This window comes from Fukomys damarensis, unplaced genomic scaffold (genome assembly GCF_012274545.1).
Source record: "Fukomys damarensis isolate Sample0158 unplaced genomic scaffold, DMR_v1.0_HiC HiC_scaffold_2, whole genome shotgun sequence".
Taxonomy (NCBI): domain Eukaryota; kingdom Metazoa; phylum Chordata; class Mammalia; order Rodentia; family Bathyergidae; genus Fukomys; species Fukomys damarensis.
Genome location: NW_022900914.1, coordinates 6,046,339 through 6,061,066, shown reverse-complemented (window position 1 = coordinate 6,061,066; position 14,728 = coordinate 6,046,339).

Sequence of the window (14,728 nt, the reverse complement as noted above, 5' to 3'; positions counted from 1 at the left end):
CACAGGTTTTCTAGCTTCTACCACTGGCCCCTGGGCCTTCCAGGTGCACATCCTTGATGCAGATGAGTGTGAGACATTGCTGTAGGGTCTAGGCCATTGGCTGAACTTGTGGAGGACATTGCCTTAGACTTTAGGCTTTTGGCTGGACTTATGTGGAACATTGCTGTGGGATTCAGGCCCTTGGCTGGATTCTTTGGGTCTCTAGTGTGCAGTTAGATCTCTTACACTCCTTTTTTGGGTGGCTATTATACAATAATCCTATAAATTATGTGTCCTGTATTAAATCTATTCCCTTGCAAACCCTGACTACAATAGTATCAATTCACCAATCCAAAGAAACAAACTGGCAGAATGGATCAAGAAACAAAATCCAACAATATACCGCTGTAAGAGACCAGATAATAAGGATCAAACTGACATTCATTGCTAGCACAAAAGAGAAAAATAGCAAGATGTACCTCCTTTGGCAACACAGAGGCATGCTAGCAAGTGGCAAGTTCCAGAGAAGAGTCAATACAGCTGAGATCTGGATGTTTACCTGGACACATGCTATAGATAATAAGAGGCAGATGAATCTTCTTTTATCCTGTTTGCTCCCACAAGGTGAGGCAAATGCTCAGGGCTCTTTGTTGACTACAGCCAAGAGCCCCTTGGTCCCCTGGTTCTACATGATTTCTGTGTCTGTATCTTTAATTTCTGTTTTCTCCTTCCAATTAGTCATTCCTAGCAGGCTGGTCTCCTATATGCTGCATACAATAAACACATTTAACTCAAAAAGAAATCCATAGACTGAGAGTCAAAGGATGGAAGACAATATTGCATGTGACGGAAAATCAGGAAGAAAGAAAGGGTAGCTATTTTATTTGCAGACAAACTGAATTTCAAGCCAAGACTGATCAAGAGAGACAAAGAAAGTTACTACCTCCTTGTTAAGAGAACAATCCAAGAGGAAGAGATAACAATCATAAATATATATGCACCAAATGCCAGTGCACCCAAGTATATAAAACAAATATTAATGAACATGAAAAATCAAATAAGCACTAATACAATTGTAATGAGGGACCTTAATACCCCACTATCGCAAATAGACAAATTGACCCGACCAAAAAAAAATCAACAAAGAAATATGAGAACTGAACCAAACTGTTGAACCAATGGACTTAGTAGATGTCTACAGAGTGTTTCACCACCCAATATCAGAATACACAGTCTCCTCAACTACACATAGGATTTTTTCCAAAATAGACCACATACTAGCTCACAAAACATGCTTAAGTAAATGCAAATGAACTGAAATTATCCCATGCATATTATCAGACCATAGTGTAATGAAATTGGAAATCAATGCCAAAAGAAACCACAAAAACTTCAGAAACAAGGGGAAATTAAATAACACTCTCTTGAACAACCAGTGGATCACAGATGACATTAAAGAAGAAATTAGACAGTTTCTACAATTAGACAATAATGCTGGAGCTATTACTGGGCGTGGTGGTGCATGTCTGTAATCCTAGCACTCAGGAAACTGAGGCATGAGGATCACTGTGAGTTTGAGACCAGCCTGGGCTACATAGTGAATTCAAGGTCAGTCTCAACTACATAGTGAGACCCTGTCTCAAAAAAAAAAAATAATAATAATAATGCTGGAGCTTATGGTATGTAATGAAAGCAGTCCTATGAGGAAATTTATAGAGGTAAATTCCCACATCAGAAAAACAGAATGAGCTCAAACAAATAACCAAATGTTGAACCTCAAGCTTCTAGAAAAAGAAGAGCAAGTTACGCCCAAAGCTCATATGAGGGAGGAAATTATAATGATTAGAGTAGAAATTAGTGCAAATGAGACTAAGAAAACAACACAGAACAATGAATAAAAGAGTTGGTTCTTGAAAGGTTAAATAAAATTGACAAACCTTATAAAAAAAGAAAAGAAAAGACTTAGATCCATGCAATTAGGAATGAAAAGGGAGAAATCACAAGGAATCTTGCAGAAATCCAGATCATTAATATCTACTTGATGAACCTACATTCTAACAAGATGAAAAACACAGAACAAATAGAAATATTCCTAGATAGATATGAATTATCAAAGCTAAATTAAGAAGATATCAAGATTCTAAATAACCCAGTATTAGTCAATGAAGTTGAAGATGTTATTAAAATCTACCAACAAAGGATACTCCAAGTCCTGACATACTCACTACTGATTTCTGAAAGAAATTTAGAGAAGATCTAATGCCACTACTCCTCAAACTGAAATTGAAAGAGAAGAAACACTACCAAACTCATTCCTGCAAGCAACCATTATCCTGATACAAAAACCAGAGAAGGATCCAACCAAAAAAGACAGCTACAGGTCAATCTCCCTAAAGAACATAGATGTAAAAATCCTCAATAAGATACTGGCAAACAGAATGTAGCAAAACATCAAGAAGATTATGCACCATGACCAAGAAGGATTCATCCCAGGAATACAGGGAAGGTTCAATATATAAAAATCAATAAATATAACACACCATGTTAACAGAGCCAAGGACAAAAATCACATGATCATCTCAATAGATGGAGAAAAGCTATTTGACCAAGTCCAATACTCATTCAAGATAAAATCCCTACAGAAAATTGGAATATATCATTTTCATCTCAATCTGATAAACCAACAGCCAACATCATACTAAATGGTCAAAAACTGAAAGTTTCACTCAAAAATCAGGATCAAGACAAGGATGTCTACTATCTCCACTATTATTCAATATAGTTTTGGAAAAATTAACCAGAGCAATTAGACAAGAGAAAGAAATAGAATCAATAAAAATAGGAAAGGAGGAAGTTAAATTATCACTATTCTTATAGGACATGGTACTCCACATAGCAGACCCCCAAAACTCTACCAAAAGAACTCTAGATTTAATAACCAAATTCAGTAGCATAGCTGGATACAAAGTCAACACTCAAAAATCAGTAGCATTCCTGTACACAAATAATAAACTCACTGAGAGAGAAATTGGGGAAACCATACCTTTCACAATAGCATCCCCCAAACTGAAATATTTAGGAATCAATCTAATGCAGAAAGTAAAAGACCATTACACTGAAGACTATAGATAGTATTCTGGAAAAGAAGATCAAAGAGGATACCAGAAAATGGAAAGATATCCCTTGTTCTTGGATAGGAAGAAAATGGCCATAATTTCAAGATTATTTTACAGATTTAATGCAACCCCAATCAAAATTTCAACAGCATATTCACAAAATTAGAGAAAACAATCCTGAAATGCATTTGGAACCAGAAGAGACCTAGAATAGCAAAAGCAATTCTGGGCAACAAAGTTAAGGCAGGGACCATAACAATCCCTGACTTGAAATTATACTACAAAGCTACAGTGATGAAAAAACAAAAAACAAACCCACAGCATGCTACTTGCAAAAACACAGACCTGAGGATCAAAGGGACAGACTAGAAGATGTAGAAATAACTCCAACAACACTCAGCCAGCCTATCTTTGACAAAAGAGCCAAATACCTTCACTGGGATAAAGATAGCCTCTTTAATAAATGGTGCTGGCACAACTGATTTTCCACATGCTGAAGATTAAAAGTAGGCCTCACCATGCACTAAACAGCAATCAAAATGGGTGAAAGATCTAAATATTAAAATAGAAACACTAAATATATTGGATGATAGAAAAGGTGGAACTCTTGAAGACACCAGTGTAGGCAAAGACTTGCTAAACAAAACCCCAATTGCACAGGGAATATTACAAAGAATCAATAACTGGGGTCTCATCTTACTAAAAAGCTTTTGCAGAGCAAAAGAAATCACCAAGAGTGAAGATACAACCCACAGAGTAGGAAACAAGTTTTTCCAGTTGTTCCTCAGACAAAGGACTGCTGTCTAAAATATATAAAGAACTAAAAAAAATCACCCCCCCAAATTTGAAGATCCAACCCAAAAATGGACATCTGAAATGAATACACACTTCTCAGATAAAGAAGTAGAAACAGCAAATAAGTATATGAAAAAAGTATATCACTGGTCATTTGAGAGATGAAAATTAAAACAACACTGATATTCCATCTAACCCAGAAAGAATGGCTATTATCAAGAAATCAACTAAAAACAAATGCTGGTAGAGATGTGGGAAAAACAAAACCTTTTCCACTGTTGGTAGGAGTGTAGACTGGTGCAACCACTGTGGAAATCAGTTTGGAGATACTCAAAAAACTAAAACTGGAGATTCCATTTGACCTAGCTATTCCCCTTCTTGGTATCTTCCTAAAAGAATCAAAAGTATCATACCACAGCAATATATGCACACCCATGTTTATAGCAGCACAGTTCATAATAGCTGAATCTTGGCAACAGCCCTAATGCCCATCAACTGATGAAAAGATAAAGAAGATTTTTTTGTTTGTGTGTGCAGGGGATCAAACTCTGACCCTTGCACCTGCGAGGCAGGCAGAGGAACCACTGAGCCAAATCCCTGGCCCAGATGTGTTTTTTAATACAATGGAGTACTACTCTGCCATAAAGAAAGATAAACTTGAGACATTTCCAGCTAAATGGATGTACCTTCAGAGGATACTGTTAAGTGAAATAGATTGGACACACATGTTCAAATATCACATGGTTTCTCTGGTGTAAGGAACCAAAAGTATAAATAAGGACCAAAATATATAATATTGTGAAAGAGGAAGAAAATGTTCAAATGGGAAGAGAAACTAGGGAGGAGAGAAGGGGAAAAGAAGGAAGAGAAAAGAAAAAGAGAATAGAAGAGAAAAATATTAGCAAAGCTTTTGTAAATAAGGAGGGGAAGAGGAGGTGAAGGAATAGGAGGGAAAGGAGAAAGAAAAGAAGAATCAAGATACATCAGGGCCAGGGATTTAGCTCAGTGTTTCTGCTGCCTGCCTCACAAGCACAAGGACCCAAGTTTGGTCCCTGGTGCCCCCAAAATAAAAAGATATATCATGTCCAGGTACAAATTCCCTATGATAAATATTGTTATTATGCATATCTAAAATATGCCCAAAAGTTAACTTAAAAAATAAACTTGACAAAAATAAAATAGACAATAAAAAAACAAACCTGAAATGTCCCCCAAGGTTCTCGTGTTCTCAGAAGCAGGGATTTTGGAAGCTGACTGGATTACGGGAGACCTACATGAATGCTCAGTGGATTCATTCGCGTATGAGCTCACAGCTGAGTGTACCCTTCGGGGGAGGCCTGGCCAGGCGCAGCTCACTCGGGGTGAGACCTGGAAGGATCATTCCCTGGCCGCTCTCTTCTCTCTCTGCTTCCTGCCCATCACAGCGTGAGCAACTTTCCTCCACTATGCCCTTCTATCTTGCTGTTCCTGCCTTGAATTTAGCCACCTAAGGACTGAAATCTCTAAAAACCTCCCCACAAAGATATAGAAGAGAATGGAGCAGGGGACATAATTAAGAAAATAACTGAATACAATCTAACCCTCTAGCATGACAGTGAGGAATTTACTCTGAGCCCTGTTTCACCATGGGTGGTGATCACAAAGAATCATCCTGCAATGCAGTGAAGATCATGTCTCATAATCTGAAAAAGCCTAGGAGTCAGGGCTGGGATTTAGCTCAGTGGTGCCATGCCTGCCTTGCAAGCACAAGATCCTGAAGTCAATCCCCAGTACGCTTCCCCCCAAAAAACCCTAGGAGTTATATAAAAAAAGATCCAAAATAACAACTTTATAAATATTTAAAAAGTCAATAGAGCCATAACAACTATAAGCAAAGTCAAAAGACAGATGACAGGCTAAGAGTGTAGCTTAGTGGTAAAAGTATTTGGCTAGCATGCAGAGGGTCCTGGATTTAATCTCCAGTACCACACACACACACACACACACACACACACACGCGCGATCATACACACGCACATGCACACACGCATGTATGCACGCAAAGACAGATAACCAACTGGGGAAAATATTTGCAAATATATATATCGCAAATAGCTGATTTTCCTAATAGCACCTGAAAATCAATAAGGTAAAGACCAACAAAACCCAACAGATAAATGGGCCAACAATATGGATAGATCATTTATAGAAAGGAAAATACAAGGAACACACTAAAATAAATTACTTTTATAAACATATGAAAAGCATATTACTTGAAAATACTAAACCCAAGACTCCACTTTTACCTCTTAGAATGGTACAGACCAAAATGTACAATAAGCCATAGTGTTGGCAAGGGTCTGGGGGAACGGGCGTTAGTGGTGGCAGTATAAACGGGTAAAATTTCTAGACGGACATTTTGACAAAATCTATTTAAATTATAATTATGCATAACCTTTTAGCCAGTATTCCAATTCGAGGGATTTGTTCTACAGAGAGACTTGCACATACACACACTGAATTATGTACAATTGCAGCACTTCTATATCTCTGAAAGCAACAGAGAATAGGAAATTTTATCTTGACAAAATGACTGAGCTGTTTTTACCCTGAACCTTAATATATGTGAAAGAAGGCTGTCTTCTATGGTGGTAATCCAATTAGAGTGAGGAGGAGGCTCAGAGAGAGAGAGAGAGAGAGAGAGAGCTGCAGATTGTACACTGTAGGCAGAGTTGGCAGGACTCAAAATGCTCAAACACAAGTGGATACTGTGCTGCAAAATTAATAATGCCTTACTTAGAACAAGGCTTTGCTCCAGTGGGCTCTGGATGCTCCCTTGGCCACCACCTGAAACCAGAGAGGCAGGGCAGCAGGGTGAAGAAAGACTGTTGCAGACCCACCATCTTGGCACAGTGACGCCAGCCGGAGGGACAGCGGTCAGGAATGAATGACTAACAGTTGCCAACCTTTCTCTTGATGAGGAGGAAAGGCTAGGCCGGCTCACACAAGCACACAAACGAACTCCTGTTGGGATCACCGGGGCGGCGCGGGCAAAGGCCTGGCGCACTGCTCTGAAGTCTTCCCCGCAAGCGTTTCAGCAAACAGGTTGTCTAGGCAGCAGGGTCTCTAGGAGACACTATTTGTATTGTGTTCCATGTGAATGGCGCCCCTGGGGAGAGTGTAATTTGGATGTTGTCCACTAGAAATTGACAGTGTGTCAGCCCTGCAGGAAAAGGTGACTTCATTCAAAGGTTAAGAATGAATCAAAAGGGAAAAGGCACAGACCTTTTAAAAAAAATACAGTAAGAAAAAGGTGAAAGTCAATGGGGAAAACCGTTGGCAGACAAAGAACACACATCTTGCCACAAAGCTGGTGAAAACCATGCCCAAATAAATCTCCATGAGCTCTAGGAAGTAAAGAAAAAATAATCTCTGTGTAACAAGCACTCAAAGCAGAAATGTAAGGACTTAAAGATGAGGCAACTGAAGACGAAAATGAGTTGGCATTTTTCCCTTTGAGGCAAAATCACATATCAAAAAAAAAAACCCACACTTAGATGTATAGCGTGACAATTTTTAAAGAAACCACACCTATGTAACTATCATCATTCTACTAACGATATGGAATTGCATCCACACCGAGAAGGCTCCTGGTGCCCCCTTCTTGTCAAAGGAAATTGCAGTTTGGATCTCTACCATGTACCATAATTTGTTTTATGTATTTTTCTATATAAATGAAAATATGTAGTAGTTACTCTCACATGTCCAGGCTTTCCACATTACCTGTGTCTGTGAGATTCATCATATTGTTGTGGATAACGGTAGTTCATTTCTGTTATATACCATTCCATTATATGAATATGCTACAGTTTATCTCTCCACGACCATTTGAGTTGTTTCCAGTTTTTAACTATTCTGAACAAAGCTGTAATGAATATTCTTGTACATCTTTTGGTGGATGTAAGCATTAATTTCTGTTGGGACTACATAGAGGTGTAGCATTTTTAGGTCATAAAGTGTATGAGCATTTAGCTTGGCACTATTAAAAAGTTGTTCAAAGTGGCTGTTTCAACCAGGATTATCCTCCACATCTTTACCCCCACTTGGCATTGCTAGTCCTTTTTTTTTTTTTTTTACCGGGGATTGAACCTGGGTCCTTGCACTTGCAAAGCAGGCCACCGAACCGCTGAGCTAAGTCCCCGGCCTGTTAGTCCTTTTAATATGACCCATTCTGTGAGTGGAACCCCATTGCAGTTTTCATTTACATTTCCTTGATGACTGATGTTTAGAAATGTTTCACGTGTTTATTCTTTGTGATGTACCTGTTCAAGACTTAGCTCATTCTTTATTAGATTGTCTGTCCCTTCCTGATATGAAAGAATTCTTTACATATTCTGTGTGGGAGTCCTTTGTCAGATATGTACACAAATACTTGGTAATTTTTGCAGCCTGTTTAGGTAATCATTGTTTACCCCAAAGTCATAAAAACATTCTCTCATTTTGAAAAAGCTTTACTGTTTTAACTTTCACATTTAATTCTATGACCTATTTCCAATTAATGTTGGTATATGAAGTGATGCAGGGGGCAAGGTTCATTAAAAAAAATGTAAAGAGAGAGAGAGAGAGAGAGAGAGAGAGAGAGAGATCCAGTTACGTCTGCACTGTTATTGAAAGCACCATTTTCCCCAGTGAATTGTGCTGGGGCCTTTGGTACAGTCAGGGTTTGCATGCGCTGGGCTCTGTCTTCTTAGCCCAGTGTGGGAGGCCACCCAGGACCAGCGAGTGAGTACTTCCCTGTGCCTCTACTTCCCCACTTCTTCCCACCATGCTCACCGTGGTCCTGGCTCCCGGCAGAGGCCCGGACAGAGCATCCAGTGGGAGCGGGGTGGGGCTTGAGAAAGGTGGCAGCCAAAAAAGGGAGCCGATTACCCTTCCGGCCTTCCCTGGACTACAGACTGTCGGCTGTCACAGACTCCAGGTGAAGAAGGGAGCAGCTTTGACCTTTAGGTCAAGGCTGTGTTTGTGACTCAAAGTTACCATATGGATTATTATGCCCTGAGAGTGACCGGGAATGTGATAGGAGTTCTTGCATTTTCATCCAGATAGGAAGGTGAGGGCCTCCTCTGCTGGCCAGCTTTATAGGGTGAGGAGATGAAATAAAGTTACTTCAACGATCACAAAGCACAGGATCCACTTCTTCAAGAAGCCAGTTACAAAAAAGGATTAGTTAAGTAGGATAAATAAATTCAAGACTCAGAGTTAATATGGGAATTTTTTCATTCTAATTATTACTTATCTTTAATGATTAGGAAGATCTACTAATATACATTAAGGGTAGAGATGGATCAAGATATGTGTAGCACTTGGGTGTAATCCCAGCACTCTGGAAAGCTAAGGCAGGAAGATTGCAAGTTCAAGACCACCCTGTATCACACACACACACACACACACACACACACAGATGAAAAGGATACAAATGTGTGTGATTTCTATCAATTATCCATGCTTGAAGAAAGTCAAATATAATGAGAGTATGTGAAACATTTAATATCAAGAATACACAAATTAAAATCAAAACCAGTAACCACGGCTCACTGGTTCAAGCTCATAATAGGTGACTTAATTATACCCTTACATCCATTATTCCACATGTAGGAGGTAGAGTCACCCTTCCCTCTACATCCTCCCACCCCCAAGGAAATTCAAGCACCCTATAACTATCCAGGTAAGTCAAGTAAAATTTTCTGTGCCTCATTTTTAGTTCACAAAATGACTTCTGTTATATCCAGGGCCAAATAACACGGTTTCTTTCTCTATGGCACACACAAATAAGATAATCCCAACTATTCTCCTTTGAGTTACAGATACCTTTGTTGAACATCATGTATTCAGTTTGGAGATAGCTCACCAAAACTGTGAACTTATTCTTTATTTTAAGGTAATAACCTTTCAAAGCTATGGCAGGGAGCATAGCGAGATGACCTTTCATTTGTTCATGTGTCTGCAATGAACTCAGTGATGTTTCAGATATTCTAGGTAGAGAGTCCCTGTTGGCTACATTGCATATAATAAACATTAACTTTTAATCCTTAAAGGTTTACCCAAAAATTATATAGTAAATTGCACAGAACAGTAAGTGCTATCTCCCTGTTTCAGGATAGGATATGCTGGTGTAGTTTGAAAAGCTTGATGATCGTCTAAGCTGAAACCTCATTTTAGAAGTTCAGTCCTTTTCAAGAGAACTCTGTCTGTGAAGTATTCTTCCAGTGGTTGAGAAAGGTTTATTTATTTATTTATGGTAGGGGACATACACTATTTTAAAATTTTTAACCTCTAATTCACACAATAATCATGTATATTTATGGAGGATAGTGTGATATTTCACCACTTATATAATGTGTAATGATCAGATCAGAATAATCAATATATTCATGACCTCAAACATTTATTTTTCTTTGTGTTGGGAATATTGAAAACCCTTTCCACAAGCCATTTGAAATATGGGTATATGATTAATTGTATCAACCACAATTAGGGGGCACAGTTCTTATTTGAAATTGTTATGAACATCAGTTTTTCCAAATTGTTGCAATTCATGTCATAGAGTAGGGCAAAACTCCTAATCTATCTAGAGTCTCTACCCATGAATAAAAAGACCAACCAACATCAGAAAATTTGGCAAAATAAAAAGTATGGATAACTAGCAGAAAAGGAAATATAAATGTGTTTTATATAAAAGATGCTCAGGGCCGGGGATTTAGCCCTGTGGTGCCGCCACCTGCCTCATAAGCGCAAGGTCCCAAATTTGGTCCCTGGGACCAAAAAAAAAACAAGATGCTCAGCTGTATCATAAGAGAAATACAAATTTAAATGATAAAGCAACACACTTTTTTAGCCCACAGATTGGTAGGATTAAATAGTGTGATGATACCTCTGAATTGGCAAGGCTGCAGAAAAGCCGGTACTCATACACTACTGGTAAAAACACAAACTGGCACAACTTCTCAGGGTCCCTCGGTCACTGCTCACCAAGGGCAGGGAGTGGAATCAATGGTAGAGCACTTGCCTAGCATGTGTGAGTAGCCAGAGTTGATATCCAGCATATATATATATCATGTAAGTTTGTAAAAACTTACAGAACTGTACACTAAAAAAGGATATGTTTTACTTTATGTAAATTATACTCTGATTTTTAAAAAGGAGAAAAGTTAATGTTAGTCTCAAAATAAATTCCATATTGGCTTGAAAAAGAATGAGGTTGATCTATACCAGTACCCAGGTATGCAATAAGCTCTAAATTAAAAACTCAGCATGCAGAATGGTACATTCCTCTTCAGCAGAGACAAACCATGCCATGTACTTATTTACACACACACACACACACACACACACGTATGTGTATGTGTATTATGTCCAGAAGTATGCACACAAATAGAATTTACCTGTAGGGAGGGAGTGCAGGAGCTGCAGAGTAGGAGGACTGACTGTTCATTGTATACACTTTCATTCTCTTTGCAATTTTTTTAAACCATGGTATTATATTTTAAACGATAATAAACCTTAAAAAGCTAGGAGAAATTGCACACACATATACCCTTAGGCCAAAAACTTCACTTCTAGAAATGCATTCCAAAGATACACTCACCCAAGTGCAGATTGAAATTATGTACATTTGTCCATTATAGCATTGTTTGTAAGAGCTAAAGTTTGGAGACAACCAAAGAACTACTACTGAGACACTGATGGAATCATGGAATTATGAAATTGTGTGATACTTAGAGGCTACTAAGAGGAATGTACCAAAATGGAAGTAGATTCAAGGTATCTTCAATGAAAAGAGCAAGCTATACCATTGTTGAGATAAAGGAAGGAAGTTAGTCTTTACATGCCCACTTAAATATGCATAAAATTACTATGGGAAGGGCTGGGGATTTAGCTCAGTGGTTCGGTGGCCTGCCTCGCAAGCGGAAGGACCCGAGTTTGATCCCCGGTCCAAAAAAAAAATTACTATGGGAGGATACATCAAAAGCATAAAATGAAGTAGGTGCAGGGGTGCAGGCCTGTAATCTGAGCACTCTGGGAGACTGAAGCAAAAGGATCTTGTGTTCAAACCCAGCCTGAGTAACTTGGAGGCTTAGTGAGACCCTATCTCAAAATTTAAAATTTTTTAAAAAAACGACTGATGGTGTGGCTCAGTGCAAAGATCCTGGGTATAATATCCAGTAACTAATACACACACACACACACACACAGACACACACACACACACCTCTTAAATTTCCTTCATATAGTGCTGCCAGTGTAGCTGTGGAAGTGTTCACAAATGAAGATAATCTTAACAGTATAATCCATATGTCCTTTTCCGTTATAAAGAGAGAATACCACACGGTTTCCATTGTACATTAAAATAAACTGGGTCTGTTTCTAGGGAACACTCCAGGTGGATAAACTGGTTAACCAGTTGTCTTACAATGATATGGCCAGTCACCAAGGACTCCTCACACTTTGACAAGCATGTGGCCAGCCAGTGTGGAAAGTGGGCAACATCACCACGGTGAGGGCTAGCACCTACTGGTTCAGAAACTTTCCTATGGGAACAGTTTCTCCACGGTGCTTTCCACCACCAGGCACAAATGGCCTTCAGCCAAGAACAGAGATTGTGGTCACAACAGCTGGGTCAGTGTGATGTGCCTGCTTCCTAGGAGAGTGCAGGTGGAGCAAAAGAAACAGTCAGCGAAATTCAAGCCCCACACTCTAAAACGAGAATCTTATGTACACCAATGATTTGTCAATATTTCTAAGTATGGTCAAGATCATTTCATTCCACAATATAGAGAAATAATTTAGATTTTTTAAAAAATTAGATTAAAAAAGAAATGAATGTGCCTGCTCAGTCAGAGCTTATTGTCATAATAACAACTAAGAGCATTAAAAATATAACCTTGAGAATTCTGATTTATACTCTTCTGTGTTATATTCTATGACAGGTAGACAGTACTGTTTGAAGAGAAGGCAATAAAGATGTTGGACATAATTAGCTATAAGCACTTTTGTTCTCGAAATACTTTCCATATTAACTTTTGTGACACAATATCTGGGAATCTTCTTGGTCGTATGATATGCTAGACTGATTAATGGTGTGAAATAGGAAGAAAATGGCTAAAGGGGAAGTGGGAAGGGGACGGGAAAGGAAATAAGGGAAAAGCAAAAATGTGAAAAAGAAAAAACTGGAAACAAAGTCTGTAAACAGGGAAGGGTGAAGCGGGTGAAGGGAGGGCAGGGGTGTGGGGAAAAAATAAGAACCAAGATGTATTGTGTAAAGGTACAAGATCCCAGTGATAAATGTAGCTGTATCATTTCCTTAAATGTACCAGTAAACTTAATGGGGGAAAATATGCTATACTAATTAATAAGTTAGGACTCTTTTGGTTGCACGTGAGAGAATTCTGACCCAATGATTCCCTTAAACAAAACAGAAATTTACTGTATTATGTAATAAAACAGCCTAGGAATACAGCTCGCCATTATGGTTGGATAAATACTGAAATGTATCGTGGGTGGGGTCTCTTCTCCACCCCGGTTTCTTCTCCCCTCCACCTCAGCTGTGTTCACAGGCTGACTCCCACTCAGGACACCAACACTGCATCAGCGACTCTGGCCTCACGATCCCTCAGGACACAATTCTTTTTTTTTTTAATAGAACTTTATTTTATGTATTTTTTTTTTTTTTAGTTTATTGGTACATTTTAGGTATGCAGTAGTTACATTCTTTATTGGGATCTTGTACCTTTACATGACAGGTCTTGGTTCTCATTTTTTCCCTTATCCCTGCCCTCCCTTAGCCCCCTCCTCTCTTCCCCATTCACAAACATTTTATTTCAATGTTTTCATTTTTCTCCTTTATTTTTCTTTTCCCTTTTTCCCTTTCCCCTTCCCTTCCCACTTTCCCTACCCCTTTAGCCCTTTTCTTCCTGTTTCACAGAGACTCTCGCTCCCAAAGTCCCAGCGACTCTCTTGCTTCTCTTTGGCTCTGAATGAGGCTTCCATTCATCAATGAGTCTGGCCGAGAGAATGCAAGGCTGGGATTGATTCGGGTCACAAGCTCTGTGCCTGCGCCCGGAGTGAAGCCCCCTCCAGCAGCCACGCGGGGGTGGGGTAGGTAGGAAGGCAGGGATTTCCACAGAAGCGTGGGCTGCTGGGGAGCGCTGCAGACAGAACACAGCTGTCCGTAAACAGCTGCAGCCTGAGGTAACTGGTTGGAGACCCAAAAGGAACGAGCGTCTGCTAAGAGGAGCGCAGACTACAGGAGCCGCGTACACTCATCACTTGACATCAACATTTTAAATGAAAGAAGTTGGTGTTTCCGGACTTGACGCGCAATTTCAAAAATAAGGAATAATTAATGTTTCTGGACTTGACGTGTAATTTCAAAAAGGAAGAATAACTGCTTTCTTCTTCAAAACAAAAGAATCCGTACAATTTAGCTTTGAGAAGAAAATTTTATCCTGAGAATGACTGCAAATATGATCACTCCCATCTAAATGCATGTCAGAAATAAAAGACAGTGCTGGGAATCAGATACTGTCAGCTCTAGATGGAATGTGTAATTTGAAAATGATTTATTCTTTTCCATGTGAGACTCTATTCTATAATGTGCAAATCAGAGGTGATTTTATACAGCTTTTAGAGTGGTTAAATAAAAGCTAGAGTAAAAAGTTTGGGGTAGAAGCACTGGCTTTTAGGAATAATTTTATTTTTCACTTCTATAAAATCTTTAATGGCAGCAGATTTAGTCCAATCATTCTTTTAAGTCACTGTGGAAAATTAGGAATTATCAGAGGAAGAAATACATTTCTGAA